Source organism: Lontra canadensis, unplaced genomic scaffold, assembly GCF_010015895.1.
Source record: "Lontra canadensis isolate GAN:19392208 unplaced genomic scaffold, GSC_riverotter_1.0 scaffold56, whole genome shotgun sequence".
Lineage (NCBI taxonomy): Eukaryota > Metazoa > Chordata > Mammalia > Carnivora > Mustelidae > Lontra > Lontra canadensis.
The window spans coordinates 2,601,945-2,620,297 of NW_022631050.1; positions in this window are offsets into that span (position 1 = coordinate 2,601,945).

Here is an 18,353-nt window from a genome sequence, read left to right on the forward strand (position 1 = left end):
TTCCAGGACTCTGGGATTATGACCTGAGCTAAAGGCAGACGCTTAACTGACTGAGCACCCAGGCACCTCACATCTGTGTTCTTAATCTCTCTGCTACATTTCAGCAGTCAGAAATACGGACCCAAAATCTGGGTGTTATTGTCACTAAATGGTCTTAAGAAATTGCTGCCAGAATTTGTGCAGTTTGTAGATATTAGCCTGATATGTGAATAAATGATACCCATTCATAACCTGCCACCTCCTTTGGCACTTTATAATTTTATCTTCAAAGTTTAGTAACATGGTTGACTATTTTCTGTCCCTGCAAATTTGGGAATTGAAGTAGGAGCAGCAGTGGTAAGAATTACATGCCATTGACATGGCATGTAATTAATTACTTTAGGTATCAAGAATTTGGTATGTTGTTTATGGGAAATTCTAACCTCATTAGACAAGTATCAAGAAATGTATTGGTGGGATTTCACCAAAGTAACTAATGTCCTAAAGGTAAACTTTGGTATAAAAGGGATTTTAAAATTAATTTTTTAAAAGATTTTATTTATTTGACAGAAAGACACAGTGAAAGAGGGAACACAAGCAGGGGGAGTGGAAGAGGGAGAAGTAGGTCCCTTGCTGAGCAGGGGGACTCAATCCCAGGAACCAGGGATCCTGACGTGACCTGAAGGCAGATGCTTAATGACTGAGGCACCCAGAAGCCCTGAAATAGGATATTTTTAAACTGCTATTTGAAAATTTGTTTTATGATAGATGGAGGTCATATAAAAAGAACATACTGTTCTAAAATTTACTAATTTAAAAAATTTAGGAATAATAATAGGCAGTGTAGTATGATGTTGAGGATGCTGAGCTGAGTCAGATGAAGTTTTATGCTTTCTGTGTTTTCCTACTTTTAGCTGAATGAGCTTTTGCAAACCATTTACCTTTCCTAGCTTTGTTTTCCTCATCTGTAAGTTGAGGATAACGTGATTAGCCTTACACATTTCATAGGGCTGCCTACCTAAGATATTAGATATTAATTTACTTTTGCTTATGGTGAAGAAATTAACTATATAAACAATGTTATTGCTAGTACCTATTACTACAACCATAGAAGTACTTAGAAAAGTCAAATTCCCTTTTCCTGGTATCTGTTCATGAAATGTGGACTCTGCTAACTCTGTCACCAGTCACAATTCCCCTGGATTCCTTTTTTTTTTTTTTTAAGATTTTATTTATTTACTTTTATTTTAGAGAGAAAGAAAGGCGGAGGGGCAGAGGCAGAGGGAGAAAATCTGAAGCAGTCGCTGGTTGCGGAGCCTGTCTCAGCTGGATCTCACGACCCTGAGATCATGAACTGAGCTGAAATCAAGAGTCAGATACTTAACTGACTGAGCCACCCAGGAGCCCACTGCTCCTCTGGATTCCATATACAATCTGAAAAATGTTAATTTTATGTGTCACCTTGATTGGGTTACAGGTGCCCAGATATTTGGTTAAACATTATTTCTGCATATATATGTGAGGGTGTTTCTGGAAGAGAATAGCATTTGAATCTGTAGACTGAGTAAAGTAGATTGCCCTCCCCAGTGTGGGTAGGCATCATGTAATCCAATGAGGACTAAAGAGAACGAACTGTGAAGGAAGGGGAAAATTCTCTTTCTGCCTGACTGAGTTGGGAGGGGCATCAACCTCCTCCTACCTTCAGATCACTGGGGACCCTGGTTCACAGGCCTTCATACTTAGATGGGAATTTACACCATTGGCTCTCCAGTTCTCAGGCCTTCAGACTTGGTCTAGAACTTGCACCATCGATTCTCCTGGTTTTCAGAATTTTAGACTCAGACTGGACACACCAGCCTTCTTGGTTCTTTAGATTGCAGATGTCTGATCATGGGACTTCTCAGCTCCCATGACTTTTTTCTAAAGAACCCTGACTTCTATGCAATTCCTCCATGTTTTTCAAATACTGATTAGGGAATAGCAGATAGATCTACTGGATTTCTTCTCCTTGTTAAAAGCATTTGGCTTATTTAAGGATCTGCTTTATCTAACTCCTGATAATAACTTTCTTCTCAAAGACTAAAGAAATGTGTGTTCCAGTTCTGTGGTCCTATACGCACCTGGAATTTTATGTGTTTGAAACTGATGTCTAATCCTCATTTCCCAGACATTCTCTGCCTGTCCCATCAGAATCACATTTGTCCTCATTGAAATAATTTCTAGATACTGCTTCCTTACCACTTTCATTCACTCCACAAACAATGAAACAACCAAACCAAGAAATAAGAGAGCTGCCATTTATTGACCTCTTACCTAGGAGAATTTTCATATTTTATCTCATTTAATCCTCATGACCATCCAACAGTATCATTGTCTCATTTTACAGATGAGGAAACTATGGCTTATGATGGGTTATTAACTTACTCAAAGATATATAATAAACTGTAGGTCTAAGAGTTAGTTTCAAAGCCACCCAACAGCAAAGTCTATGTGGGCTCAACTACCAGCATATCTCCTGCTCCCATATTCTCTTTCTTTCTTTCCTCAGTCACTTTTTTTTTTTTTTTTTTTTTTTTTGTCCACCTAAGTGTCTTAGGCTCAAAACAACTTACTATAACCTGGGTATACATTTTCTTCCAGTATTTTATGCAACAGTTTCAAAACAGCCCCCAAATGCATGATGACCACATTTTGCCTGTCAGCAATATTTTTTCTTTTGAAAGGTTTCAAATTCGATAAGGTTGATATGTTTTGTAAATCCCTACTGCCTCATTGAATGCAATCATAACTTCCTGGGGGTTGGCTCTTAGGGACAAAGCTTTATAGCGCATAACTTCTCAGTGAAAGATTTACTATGCAATGGAATTAATAGGTGTAGTGCATTTCACAGCTTTTCCACCTCAAATGGCATTTCTTAGTCAGCACAGTAGGTTTCCCCTATGTATTGCCACAAATAGTAATTCTTCCTCAGAGTTCAGGAAGATTTTGGGAAACAAGTATTTCCAAATTAAATCTTATTCACAGTTTCTGCTCAGCATAAACCAGCCTAATTTGATGAGTGCCTTTGACATGTTGAAGAATAATTAAATTTAATTTTCACGCACAAAATAGAAATTAAAAAAAAATTCTGCAGCTCTGCAGTGGCTGACACTATACTATTGCCTTTGTGTTCTCAAAAGGGAAGGGAAATGGAATTCTAAGAGAATAGTGCATTCCACCAAGTTTTAGGAGAAAACATTCTAGAATAACACAATCTCTGCTGATATGGCAGATTTTATATTACCCCTTAGGAATGTAAGTGGGAAGGTACTCGGTTGAATTTTTTTTCTTTTGAAAAGATAGAAAGGTAATTTGACCTATTTACTATCAAAATGTTCTTTAAAAATTCACTGACTTTTGGGGCGTCTGGGTGGCTCAGTGGGTTAAGCCACTGCCTTTGGCTCAGGTCATGATCTCGGAGTCCTGGGATCGAGCCCCGCATTGAGCCCCGCATCGGGCTCTCTGCTCAGCAGGGAGCCTTCTTCCTCCCCCTCTCTCTCTGCCTGCCTCTCTGCCTGCTTGTGATCTCTCTGTCAAATAAATAAATAAAATCTTTAAAAAAAAAAAATTCACTGACTTTTAACAGACAGACCTGAGAGGGAAGCCATAGAATCACACGTTCTGAATTGTCAGCAAGCTACCAGAATGGAATAGGCTCTTTACTATTATTGGGCTCTTTAATATTATTAACAACTAAAACAATAGCTCAATGTATTTGAATCCTTTATGAATCAGGATCTATGCTAAATATTTTCTAGACTTCCCAATAATCCTTTGAGATGTCTTGTTGTTATATTTACAATTAAGCCTCAGAGTGGTGAAGCAATTATCCTGATGTCACACAGCTAGTAAATGATTAAGCTGGCATTGGCTCTGGGGTCTGGATGTCCAAAGCCTATACTCCTTCTAATATGATATATTATAATTAAGAGCACAGTTTCAAAAGGCAGACTTGGGCTTTCAAACTCTGGCACTGTGGCTGTGGAAACTCAACTTACTTAACATTTTTGAAGCTCAGATCTCTCATGTATAAATAATAATAATAATAATAGTAATAAGATCTTCAGTTGAGCTATTGTGGGGATTAAATGAGGTAACATATAGAGAATGCTTTTTACTTTCTGCCTGGCCTATGTACAGTACTCAATGTGTGTTAGCTATTTTTTACGCTCCCATACCAGGTAGGTCCTCTTTAGAGATATTAAGGCATAGACAGAAAGTTGGGGAATCAATAGGGCTACTTCCTTTATACATGGTTAAATTGGTTGTAGGTCAATAAAAAGATACATTGATAATGTAGAAGAAAGTAAAATGAGCTTTGGTCCGCAAAGCCCAAACTGTATTGTCAAATGTTACTCAATTTGAACATAAGCAATAATGATGGAAAGACATTTTTAATTTATTCATTCACTCAACAGATTCAACCCTTTTGTTTGTTTGTTTTCTCTAGAGTATGAAAGTATATGTCAAATTCACCTCTGGGTAAGATTAGCCCTGTCTGAAAATTCCAATCTGTGTCAGAGTCATGAACAAAGAGATGAACTTTATAAAACTTGAGACAACTTGCTTTCTTTAAACTTATAACTTCTATACTACTCGTTTATCTTAAAAGATATTTTTAAGGTGAGTCAGCTTCTGAAAGAAATACAGAGTGACTCTCCTTATTGTCTAATTAATTTGCTTCTTTTTATTCAGGGTTCTCTTTACTCTCTTTATTTTTTTCCTGGTTGTTTGAACGGAGACAGTAAAGGTAGAGGGAGAAGAGCTCTGAGGGACATGGTGCCATAACCCAAAAATCCCTGCTCACATCTGTTTCCCTGAAACAGCTTTGCTCTTATATATAGCTGTATAAATTATACTGATTTGAAAGAAACAAAACACCTTTTGTGCTTGTATTACTCTGAGTTCTTTTTCATCCATGCCAGAATTCTTTCTCTGTAAGAATAATAGCAAAGATTTGCTTTGCAAAACTCTGTGCTCAGAGCTGGAAGTGGGGGTTGGGGAAAAAGGAGGAATTTGATTCTTCTTCTTCTTCTTTTTTTTTAAATCATGTAGTAGGCTGAGATTCCCTCCGGTGTGATAAAAAATAAAATGAGGCCAGATGGTAAGAGTTGTTTATGGGTTCTGAAGTAAAAGTATTAAGTCATTAAAATTTGGAGGCTTCTCTCATTTATTCCAGCTTCCTCTGCTCATTAAATTCTTGTTTTATGTGGTTGGAGGTGTAGGGAGAAGATATCTGGGCACCAGATCTGAATTCTCTCTTGCACTGAGTCTCAGTTAAAGCATTTCTTTGCTTCTCTCAGATCTCCAGCCTGGAATGAATGTAAAGGAGTATGCTTTCCTGATAGGAGTCTAGAAAGGTGCATGGCAGACCCTATATTGGAGATAGGGAAGGGTTATGTACCCTAACTTTTAAGGTGTTTAAAATCTGAATAAACCTTGAAGCCCATTTTTCAACACAGACTTTTCTGAGGGCTCCTTAGGGAAGAATTTATTCTCATTGATGGATATAAGAGGGAAGTTTTCCAGTATAATGAATCCTGAATGGATGTACACTAAGTTGACTTTAAACCTGTTGGCTGGTGTTACCTATAAAATGGAAAAGATGACATGGTCTTGTTGTCAGATTTTTTAAGAATGAGATTGGTCAGTTAGTGCCTGGGTATCTCAAGCCGATTAAGCAGCTGACTCTTGGTTTCATCTGAAGTTATGATCTCAGGGTCCTGGGATTGAGGCTGTATTGGCCTCTGTGCTCAGTGAAGAGTCGGCTTGAGGATTCTCTGTCTCTCCCTCTGGGACTTTCCCCCACTTGTGCTCTCTCTCCCTCTCAAATAAATAAAATCTTAAAAAAAAAAAAGAATGAAATCTGTCAAGTCCACTCATATTGTTGGACATGATCCTGATATTTCATGTAAATCTGGTTATGTAAATATTCTCAGAAGTAAGCAAACAGCTTACATTAAAAAGTTGTAAGCCATACGTTGCATTTTGGGGAGTAATAGTGTTTCCTTGTTGAGCCCATATTAAACCTTATGTGGTAGTTAAGTCTCCAGTGTTAGGGATTGGACTGACTGGGTCTTAATTTGAGATTAAATCTTAACTTGACAACTCACTAACCAAGTGAATTTGGACAATTACTTAACACCTTTAAGCTCCTATTTTACTCACCTATAAAATGAGGCTATTAATAACTCCTATTTCATAATTAACTTAGGAAGCTAAATTGAGAAATGCATACACATGCCTTTGTACAGTTTCTGGGCTATAGTTCCTGGCCACTGATAAGCAGAACTACCCATCAACTTAAATGATATATCGCCTTTACTGTTCCTAATAAAGAGTCATTGGCAGGAAAACTTATTAAAACAGAAGAGTAGCCTTAAAAAAGTATATATACAATTGAGAGTCTCCTTGGGGGACATGCAATGAGTTTTATATATGTAAGAAACAGAGCATGTCTCAGGCTGCTGGGCTCTTCCCCTGGTATGGTATGGCTGCTGATTGTGGGGCTGCCATGTTAAGAGCCATTGGGCTCCAACACTAAGTAAGTAGAGCTTGGTGAAGACTGGGCAAAAATTTGGATCAGGAGGGATTGTGGGAGATTTTCATTGCTTTGCACTTATTCCTTCTCAGGACTATCTCATTCTTGACCAGTGCTCTGAGGACAACCAGGGAGAAAGGGAGAAAAGAACAGGAAATAGAAGTCCACAAAAGCCCTGGGAAACATCTCCTATTTTGAGGAAAGGAAAGACTATGGACAGATCCTCCACTACAGAGTTTTAATGGAGTCTTAATTCAGGACTTTCTTGATTCTGAAATGAATATTTTGAGCTTTTAGAACCTCTGAATTTCTTTTAAAAAAAAAATTTTTTTTTTAAAGATTTTATTTATTTGACAGAGAGAGATCACAAGTAGGCAGAGAGGCAAGCAGAGAGAGAGAGAGAGGAGGAAGCAGGCTCCCTGCTGAGCAGAGAGTCCAATGCAGGACTCAATCCCAGGACCCTGAGATCATGACCTGAGCCGAAGGCAGAGGCTTAACCCACTGAGCCACCCAGGCGCCCCAGAACCTCTGAATTTCAAAGCCTCTGAGTCTTCTATGTTTTCCTATTTAAAATTTTACTTCTAAGAATACACAAGTGTTTGTATTCCATATATTCTAAAAATAAAATATATGTACAATATATGAATATATTCTTGGAAAAAAAATCATGTCTGGAAAAAAAGTCTCCCTGTATGACCACTCAGAAACAAATCAGATATGGCTTTTCTATAATTTTATTGTAATTTTTTTATAGGAATGAGATCATACTATAGATGTTTTTCTGAAATTTTTCCTTTTTTTTACTTACTAACATATCTATGAGATTTCTATGATAGTACATACGCACTTAGTTCATTGATTTTAACTGTTGCATGGTATTCCACAGTATTAACAACTGATAATTTAAGAATTTCTCTATTGATGATTGTTTGGTTTTTGATAGTTTATTATTACAATCAGATTTTAGTAAGCACCTTTTTTTAATATATGTCAGATGAATTCTCATAAATAATTGTTGGGTCATAGGATATGCCAGTTTTAAATGCTGATCAAACTTACGATTGCCCTTCAAAAATTTTGTACCAATTTATATTTCCTGCATATTATTTATTTATATTTCCTGGATATTATTGAAATTTTTGCAAATCTAACAGGTAAAAATAATTCTATTCCAAGTCCCACTATTACACTTTCTATCTTTCTTAATTTGGCTACTTTGGGTACCTCATATAAGGGGAATCATATAGTATTTGCCCTTTTGTGTCTAGCTTATTTCACTTTTGACTGTTGTGAATAAATATCCTAAGAACATGAACGTGCACAAATATCTGTTCAAGTAGGAATACTTAAGCTCATAAATTCAAAAATTTAGATGAAATGGACCAATTTCTTGAAAGACACAAGCTGTCAAGGAAATTATTTTTTTGAATTTGAGAAGGCCATAAGTACTTCTGAGAAAGGTATTTGTCTCTCTGTACCAAAGAACCTAGCACAGTACTTGCTTCATGGTGGATGCTTGATAAATTGTGGTAACTGTTATAACAATATTATATAAAGTGAAGACTGAATTAAGAAAGGAATGACATACTAAATTGGATTTGGATATGACTTGCTTAGAAGAGTTGCACTGCTTGCATAATTTTTGTGTCAAATTGTTCATTTATTTACCGATCTGTCAATTTTAAAAGTTCTTTAGAATGCTTATTGGATGAATGAATGAGTCTGTGATGCTACGTACTAGGAATATGCAGATAAAAATGATGACACCCATCCCTAAGCAGCTCATAATCTAGCAAGACCTAACTGGGAATCTGTAGTGAGATATGGAACCAAGACATTCCCAAACAGAATAATATAAAGTGGTTTATCTGGAAGAGAAATAATACCCAGTACAGTGGAGTTCAGCCTAAGAAGTTAGGGACGTCTTTCTAGAACTAATAGTTTAGCTATGCTCTGAAAGGTTTATACTTTGTGTGAATTCACTGTACATGAGCAGAGCATATTTCCGGAAATGGCTTGAGTGTAGGTCCACCTGAATGAAATGCTGAAGAATGTCAAGCAGTCCTCTGGGTTACAGCACAGGGTATGGAGGGATTAGCTACAAAAGGCAGAAACAGAAGAAAATTCAAGGCCAAAGGTGAAGGATTGGATTTCTTATGGAGTTACTATTAACCAAGTTTAAGTGTGTATTAATATTAAAAGGTGAACTATTTTGTGGTTTTAGTAGAGAGAAGGATATTCTTCATTATGACTCAAACCCTATATAAGCAGTAATACATTTGTTAGTAGATAAAGATGCCCTTGATTTCATTAACTACACATTTATCTTGAATTATGCTTTTATAGTATTTTTAGATATGAAAGCTCCACATTAAATCAGAAAATATGTTTATATTTTGAAATTTCACATCAAAGCTGTTCCATAATTACTTTTAATAAGAGTTAAATACATTATCTCAATTTATAGAGATCAGGAGCTTAACTGCAAATCACATTTGTGTTAGAAATCATGTGGCAGTTTAAGGTTTTCAATCTATAGAAATGTAATTCTTAGAATTGAAGAAGGATGAAAGAAAGAGACCCAGAATGAAGGTCATACACCAAAAAAATCATTTCAGAAAGACTAACTAATAGAGTAAAAAGAAATTGATCTTGAAGAACTTAAAGACAAGTTGCTGAAATACAGTCACTCTAGGTATTAGAATGATAAAACACTTGCAGGAAATCTCACTTTCATGACCTATATGATCTATATTTATTATTTTCCCACAGCCAAGTTTTTAAAAAATCCTTAATAATGTTGCAATAAATTTAAGTCTATCTGGGAGGCTGAAAGTTATTCTGTAATGATGCCTCCCGTAAAGACCACCATATCTTCTTAAATCTACATCCAGCCCCTCAAGACTTCATATCTAGATAGTGTTCCATTAAGATTAAATATTATGAGGAATATATAATGCATAATTAATCAGTTGGATAGAATAATAAGCCATTACATCCACAAACATTTATTGAAAACCTGTGATGTTCCACAGATACTATTTGGGGTGCTTGGGATAGATAGGTGCAAAATAATTCCTGTTTATGTTGGGTAGGAAAAACTTTTCCTCTACTCTCTTATATTCAATAGTAGCTGGAAGGCATGCAAATTAAACTAACAATAGACAGAATAATAGGATAAAAAGCACATAATTTTTGTTAATACTGATGTGCATAGGAGTTTATACAGAAGTAAAACTCAAAGAAATAGTTAGGCTCTGGGCTTATAGACCCTTATAACAAAGATAAGAGGGCTGGGGTCATCAAAGTTATGGGGAAATGACGAAGAAAAATTTTAGTAAGGTCTGTTTATACAAACTCATCTTGGTGCCTACTCTCCATCTTAGATGATAAGAGTGTCTCTTCTCTACCTGGTCTCGGAGATGGGCACCCCCTTCAAAGGAAAATTTATGCCTTGCTTTTAGGAACCTAAGTGGAGGGCATCTGTTGATTTTCAGTTGCCTTCAGCTAAAAATAATCCTTATGTTAAGTTGGCATATTAAGGGCTGGCATATTCTGATCTCCTTCACTTACACTGTAGAAAGATGACTATGCAGTATGCTTATCTAAATATAAGTATTTTTTACCTTGGACACAGAATTATGCTCTAACTCAAGGGTTCTCAAACTTGGATATGCAAAATATCATCACTCTGGGAATCTTGCAGATGCTAGTTCAGTAGGTCTGGGTGGTGCCTGAGATTCAGCTTTTCTAATATAGAAGGTAATCCCAATCTGCTGGTCTACTGACCACATTTGAATAGCAAGGTAATCCAAGATTTCTCTATGTTTGCTATCCATAAAACTACTCAAGGAAGATTCTCTAAGAAAAAAAAAAAGGTATTTTTAATCAGGTAAGTTTGAGAAGGGCTATGTAGTACATTTTTACTCTCAAAGATCCATAGTGCACATAACCATACGGAAAGCTCTGAGAATTTCTTCAGTAAAAAAACTGCTTAGCTTTATTTTGCCCATTTTGTTATAGATTAACAGAAAAATTGTCCAAAAGATACCTGCCCAGGAGACAATTTAAAATTTCCACCTGAGGAATATTTCACATTTGCTGTTAGCCACTCTAGATACTTTGCTTTTACCTAGCTGCTATTCAATTCTTCTATTTTGGAGTCAAAATCATAAGCCTCAAAACTGAAATTAGTCTTGGTTAAAATTAAATAACTTACAGATCATAAATGGTATTTGATGAGAAACCCTTAGAGAAAATAATCTTGTTGACAAAAAAAATAACTCTTTGAAAATTCTAAAACTGTGCTCTTTACTGTCCTTTGTAGTAAGATAAAGAAGGAAAGGATAACAAATATTAACATTCTAAGAACCATAAAAGTACAATAAATGAAGAGATAGAGACTAGATAATTGAGACAAATGTTTTATATAATTTCTATTCATCTTGTTTCTTGTTATCATGATCACAGTTTCTATTTTTTCCATAGTCAAAGGAAGAACAAGAAGCTCTGTGATATTCAACTGTTTAACTATATAGTTTTTAAAAAATCTCTTTAGAGAAGAAGTATTTAGTTGTGAAGTTTGCAATAGCCACAAATATTGCACAATTTATTGCTATGAGCAATCTTATTTGTTCACTTAAACTATAGGTGAACTCTTCAGACTTGTGTTAATTTTAGCCAGTTCCTGTAAATGAACTCTTCAAAGGTCTTATGTAAAGTAGCCCACTACATTATATTATGTGGATTCTTTTGTTAAAAGTACTAGACCACCCCTGATTTCTTCCTTGAAGACCTGATGAACATAAAGGGTGCTGCTAATAGATTCTCATCTGAACACAGGGAGAAGCTACCTCTTTACACCCTTTGTATTCTACCATTTTGTGGATATTTGAGGTTGACCTCCATAATCTGTATTAGAAGGTACAAATGTAGTAATGTGATTTGCATAGCAGTACCCAGTTTACCTCTATCGCTGAAGGGTTATGGACAGATAAAATAAAAATACTGTTAATATTCCTTTACTACCTACAGAGATTGGAGGGGGTAGGGCTCATCCTCATGAAACTTCATCCTCATGAAGCAAAATAGAAACTTTTAAAGCTTCTATTTGTGTGTGACTCACAGTTGCCATCAGGATGATTCTGTTGTTTGGCAGGACTCTACAATGTGCCTCCTTCCTTTTTTTTTTTTAGGTATCTGTGCAACTCTGCATAATAATGTATACTGATCTCCTTTTGTAGAACAATTTCCACAGATTTTGTCAAATTTAGGAAAATCGTTTCTCTTCTTGAATATAAATTTAAGCTGTATCATTTTAAAAAATATTGTCCATGATGGTCATGTAGGTATGTCTGCACTGTTGAGTAATTATTCTGGGCAAAAGTTATACTCTGAAAAACAGTACTATAAGGGGAATAAATGGGGGCAGAACAAAGCACTGATGAATAGGTTTCAAAGAGGATCAAATCCCCAATCCAAATTCTAAGTGTCAAACCCATCTGGGATTCTTGTGCCAGGCCTATAATTCCAAAATTCACCAAGACTGTCACATACACACTCTGGCCTACCCTCTACTGGAGTTCTTGTAGGTGGTCCTTCACAAGTCAGGATGCACACTGGAAACACCTGAGCAGTTTTAAGAACGTACCCATGCTGACAGCCCACCCCAGAGATTCTGAGTTAGTTGACTGGGAATGAGTCTTAGGCATAGTCTTATTTGAAACACTTTTTAAAACTTAAGTTAGAGCTATAATAACTGCAGTTCATCCTATGAATATGGCCAGTTATCCATGGTCCAAGAGTTTCTGACACTCAGCTGGAAAGGAGCAAAGGCCCTGAAAGGCAACTGCTGAAGGATGACTCGGGGGCCATTTGACAGGGGCCAAATCTCCACTCTCCTACCATGTTCTTAAGGTCCCTTGAAAATGGGGAGAGGCCAATGCTGGGCTATAGTTTGAAGGTTTGAAAATTTCCACTCCAGGACGTCTTTATTATTTTCTTTGTTCTGAATTAGAGATTTGATAAGCTCATGAAACAGAAAACTGTAAATAATTGTTTGCTATTGTTGCTCCTACCCAGGGAAAGCAAGAGCAAACTGCACCTGTCATAAAACTGGTAGCTCTCAAGGTCAAGGATGGTTTCCTTTATTTTTCCAACTTCATCTACAACAGACTGCACATAGCACATGTTCAATACAGGGGTTTTCTTTTTTCTGTTTTTAATTTTTCTTTTTTAAGTGACATTTGAAGGTTTGAAGACCTCTATAGAGGAGCAAAACCTAGCTCTCTTTCCCTTGACTGTTACGTAAATGAGGTATCCAAGAGTAGTGTGGTTCAATTTTGATGGTTTGTTTTCCTTTGAGTTTCTATAGGGTGTCTGTTACTTTTGGATTCCTGCAATTGTGTACTGTAATGATTTCAAATGATGCTGGCAAAGATGTTCATGCTCCACTAAAAGACTTCTCTTGAAGCATCTTTACTTAAACTGATATACCATTACAAAAATCACTTACGAATAATGTAGTTACATAAAGCCTTTCAACCCAGCAAAATAAGGAGGACTCAATAAGTGAACTCTCATATTTTAAGTACATTTTTTGCCTGGATTTTCATATATAATAACCTTTCTTCCAAAAGGAATTTTATACAGTTCATGTCTAATATGTGCAAATTATTGTGCTTTTTGTCAACTGTCATTTGTAAAGATAATCTCTCAAAAAATCACTTTAAACTAATGAAAAAAGACAATTATCTTGAAAGTGTCCTATTTGTCGCTCATTTTTCTACTCTTGGAAAACATGAGGAATGAAGTTCCCTCCCACCCCATCTCCTTTTTCTAAACGTCATACATAAGCAGAACTTGTCACTGTAAGAGGCAAATGTTCCAGCTGTGATACTGTGATGCAGACTTGGGTTCTAAAGCACATTATTAGGTCTTACAAGATCATTTAACAGGAGTGGGCTATGTTTGAAAGGTAATTTCTGTGAACTACATAGAATTTTCTCTGAACTAAGCAGAAGATCTTTAGCTTATCATATAGGTGAACAGGTTCAAATACATACTAAGTTATAGAACAAAAAGTCATCTTAGAGGGTCTCTTGCAGTCTATTATTAAATGTATGATCTACAGTTGATATTACTCCGTGGAAAAGTATAGGTCAAGAGGATGTGCTACTTTTCATAAAATAGAAAGTACAAATATTCACAGACTATATACTAGAGAAATGGAAGAATTCACAATGGTTACTAAATCACTTTAGCCATTAGGATTCACTAGATATTCTTCTTGTTTTATTTGTTGAGGTACCGTACATAGTTTTTGGTTTGCTGGTTTATTTCATTTTGCCACTTAGTTAATTTATCTTCAACTCCACAGTTGGCAGCTCTTAGCTTTTGCCTGATAGAATATTCCCGAAGGGGTAGTTTTGATGAGGGAACAGAAGGCTAGCTGAGGACAAGGCAGAAGTTGACACCCTGCAACATCCCCCCCACCCCACTCCTGGGTAGGACATATATGACATTCTTCTAGGAATCTCCCAACTATCTTAATGTTAATACATTGCTAAAGGGGGGAAAAACAACCTTAACTAGATAATGGCAAGGTCTCTGGTATCTTTAGGTCTTCTTTAGCATATGAAAGTTCTTTTGAAACCTCCTTTTTCCTTACCTCCCCCATCCCCATAGTATATAACGAGCCACCCCTCACAACCCTAGGGCAGTAGCTCTTTCTGCCCGTGCTTTAATAAACCACCATTTTGTACCAAAGACATCTCAAGAATTCAGACGTCTCAAGAATTCTTTCTTGGGTTTTGGCTCCTGACTCCATCCCACTGCACCTCACTTATATTCTAAAACTTTATCAGTTTTACTTCTTCCAACACTTCCATTTAGAAGACTTGAGATGTAAATGCACCAAATAGAGGCACCTTAGTGTTTTAGCATTATTTCTCATTGGTTTGTAATTATCTTATCATATTTTTAAAGGCAGAACATTGGTTTTTAAAGCAGTAAATAATTTATTTATATAATTACCAAACTCATTTTAAAAAGACAGTATTGTAGGTGCAATCATGGGGGCTAAGTTTTAAGTACATCACTTCTTTTTATAGCAGAATCAGTGGTTATCATTTCTTCTCTATGTCCCAGGTTCTAGAGTGTGTGTCTGTTTATCTAGTTAGCTGGCTAGCTATAAATAGATATAGAGACAGTATGTTTATATTTATATATATACTGCTCATTCAGTCTTCATAACAAGACTGCTCTCTGAGACTTGATTATGGACACTGACAGAAGAGGAAACTGAGTTTGAAAGGACTTTCGCAAGATTACACAGCCTGCTAAAAAACAAAGCCAAAAGTTTGACCCCATGCTGGCCAAATACAATTCTTGTGCTCTGTCTGCCCTTACACTTCCAAACCCCCTCTTCCTTCATGCTGTGAAAGATTAAATTTTAGGCAAAAGAAACCAGAATATTTTTTACAACTCATTCTGCTAAAAGCCCCCCACCCACATAGGATCTGAATGAAGGAAAGGGCACATATTTTAGTAAGTCAGTCCTGAGATGTTCTCTTGTATAACTGATGTGATTACGACTTTTTTTTCCTAATTATTTTGTCATAGACACCAGTGTCTGAAAATTAGAAGAGATGACCACATGTAGAGTCTTTATTTTGTTCTCTATGATTTCTTTTTTCATGTTTTGCTGAGGAAAAAAAAAAAACATACAAAAATAGAAGAGCTTAAAAGCCAGAGGTTAGTGGCATCAGGAATTTCTAACTTGCTAAATGTCCACCTCATTCAGAGGGATCTCATTCTAATTTAAAACTGAGGCAAAAATAGAAGGCATTTTAATGTAAGAATGATCCCATCTCTTAGAGTCACACACTTAGGACTGAAGATTCAGGGGTTAATTAGAAACAACAAAAACAACAACAACAAAATCCTGCCACTTTTCTAACAAACAATGAATGGAGATTGACCACAGCTGAGTGTCTCTGAGAGAAGCACTAAGTGTGCTCTTTAGATACCAACCATAAATCCCAAAGAGACTATCTTGTTGCAGGTAAACTTTTAGAAAAGATGAGGATGGGAAACAGGGGATTAAATCAACCAATCAACAGATATTTGTTTATAGTTGTATCAGCTTTGGATGTATTCAGTGGCAAGTAACAGAACATCAAAATAATATTGGCTTGAGCAGATAGGGCATTATTTTTCTCCAGAGGAACCAGTCTAGAGCTGGCTGGTATGGATGGCTCAACAGTGTCAACAAGGACCCAAACTCTTTCTATCTTGAATAGGTAGGCGTGTATTTGTTTGTTTGTTTTTTCTCACAATCTCCAAAGCTTTCTTAGGTCTGTAAGCCTTGTGTCCTTATTCCAGGCAGGTAGAAAGCAGAACAACACAACAGCAAAAAAAATGTTTTCACCTAGTGTTTCAATTATCTATTAATATAAAACAAACTACCCCCAAATTTAATGGCTTTAATCAACAAGTTAAAAATATTATATGCCATGAGTCTGTGGAGCAGAGAACTAAAATTACTGAGGGTTGTCCAGACATCTCTTTCACTCTTGACATAGCCTCTCCGCATGGCTAGTGTGGGCTTCTTCACACCACAGTCCCCTCAGAGTAATCAGATCTCTCGCAGAGTGGTTCAAGACTCCCCCAAAAAGGAAGAAGAAAGTGCTGGGTGTCATAAAGGCTAATCCTGGAGGTGACTAGCATCAGTTCCACCACATTTTATTGTTCAAAGAGGTCACAGTTCAGCCCAGATTCAAATGAAGTAGATACAGATACCCCTTTACTCCCAATCCTTTGCATCTCAATGGGAGGAGTGTCAAAGAATTTACCTTCATCTTTATCACAGTCTGCACTATGGTTATAAATTATGTTTCCTCCACATGCAAAATATACTAACTCCCTTCCATGACCCAAAAGCCTCATTCCATTATGGCATTAGGCTCAGGTTCAAGGCCTAGGATCTCACAATCTCTATAGACCCATGTGGAGTTACGGCTTCTAAAGTGTGGTTCTTTAATACCAGTTCCTTGAGTATAATTCCACTTATGCTTAAGAGCTATCAGCTAAAGAGACAAGTCATCTGTCCCCCATACTGCACTGACCAATAATTGGAGCTCCAAGATGTGGAAAAGCAAGAAGACAGGGAGAGATTAATGCTGGAGGGCCAGAAGTTAAAGAGAGAAAATGGCCTAAGAAGGTATTCTGTTATTTATTCTAAAGAATCTACACCCAAAGGCCTCCATATCATTCCTTTATACTGTGGATACAACTGAAAACATTCCAGTATTCCTTGAGTTAAGAATTGAGTCTTTTGGGACGCCTGGGTGGCTCAGTTGGTTAAGCCGCTGCCTTCGGCTCAGGTCATGATCTCAGGGTCCTGGGATCGAGTCCCTCATCAGGCTCCTTGCTCAGCAGGGAGCCTGTTTCTCTCTCTGCCTCTGCCTGCTTGTGTGCTCTCTCTTCTCTCTCTCTCTCTCTGAGAAATAAATAAATAAATAAATCTTAAAAAAAAAAAGAATTGAGTCTTTGCACAGAATAAAACAGATTAAAAAAACTTATTTATTTGAGAGAGAGAGAGGACAAGCACATGAATAGGAGGGAGGGGTAGAGAGAGAAACAGACTACACACTGAGCAGGGAGCCCGATGTGGGACTTGATCCCAGGACCCTGAGATCATGACCTGAGCTGAAGGCAGACATTTAACTGACTGAGCCACCCAGGAACACCTCCCCTTTTTTTGCCTTTTTAAACAAATATGTGTGGCATACATTTTTATTAAATCATAGAAAACTCTTTTATATACAAATTGTTCCCCTTTGGGGAAACTGTAATAATAGACAGCTGGATAACAAAACAGTGGAAAAATACATCTTACTTCGAATGCTTATCACCCAATTAGCCTCCCCCTCCACCCCTCCAGCAACCCTCAATTTGTTTCCTAGAGTTAAGAGCCTCTCATGGTTTTTCTCCCTCTCTGATGGCTTCCTATTCAGTTTTCCCTCCCTTTTCCTATGATCCTCTGTCCTGTTTCTTATATTCTACATAAGAGTGAAACTGTATGATAATTATTTTTGCTGATTGACTTATTTCACTCAGCATAATACCATTCAGTCTTGTCCACATCAATGTAAACAGTAAGTTTTCATCCTTTCTGATGGCTGAGTAATATTTCATTATATATATATATACCACATCTTCTTCATTTCTTCATCTGTCAATGGACATCTCAAGCTCTTTCTACAGAGTGGCTACTGTGCACACTATGGAGCAACCTCTTTATAATGGGAAAGATAGTTGTCATCAGATTTTGGATAAGCTTGTTTGGTAAATAACTGCCCTGCTTCCTTATTTACTTTTCTTGTCTACTCCTTCCCCCTCCTTTCCACTTTTCCCTTCCTTCTCTTTCCTTCCTTCTTTCTATCCTACCTGCTCTCTTCTCTCCCTCCTTCCTCCCTTTCCCCCTCCTCATTCTTTACTTTCTTATAGTTTTCACTCCACTTTTTTCCTTTTCAGACAGTATGAGAACAGTATTACCATGTTGAATGTCATATACAAATGTCTAAAAAATATTAAATACCTGAAAGTAATAAATCCACCTCCCATTTTTATTCTTCTATTTCTTAATTGTAGTCAACCCATTTCAGTCATCTGTCCTTTGCCTTGCCACTAAAAAGAAAAATAAATACTCTCTAAACCGGAAAAACAATCAATGTCCTTTTTCTAGCAGTTTCAAGTCAAAACAACTTATCCATATTCATTGACTATTGTG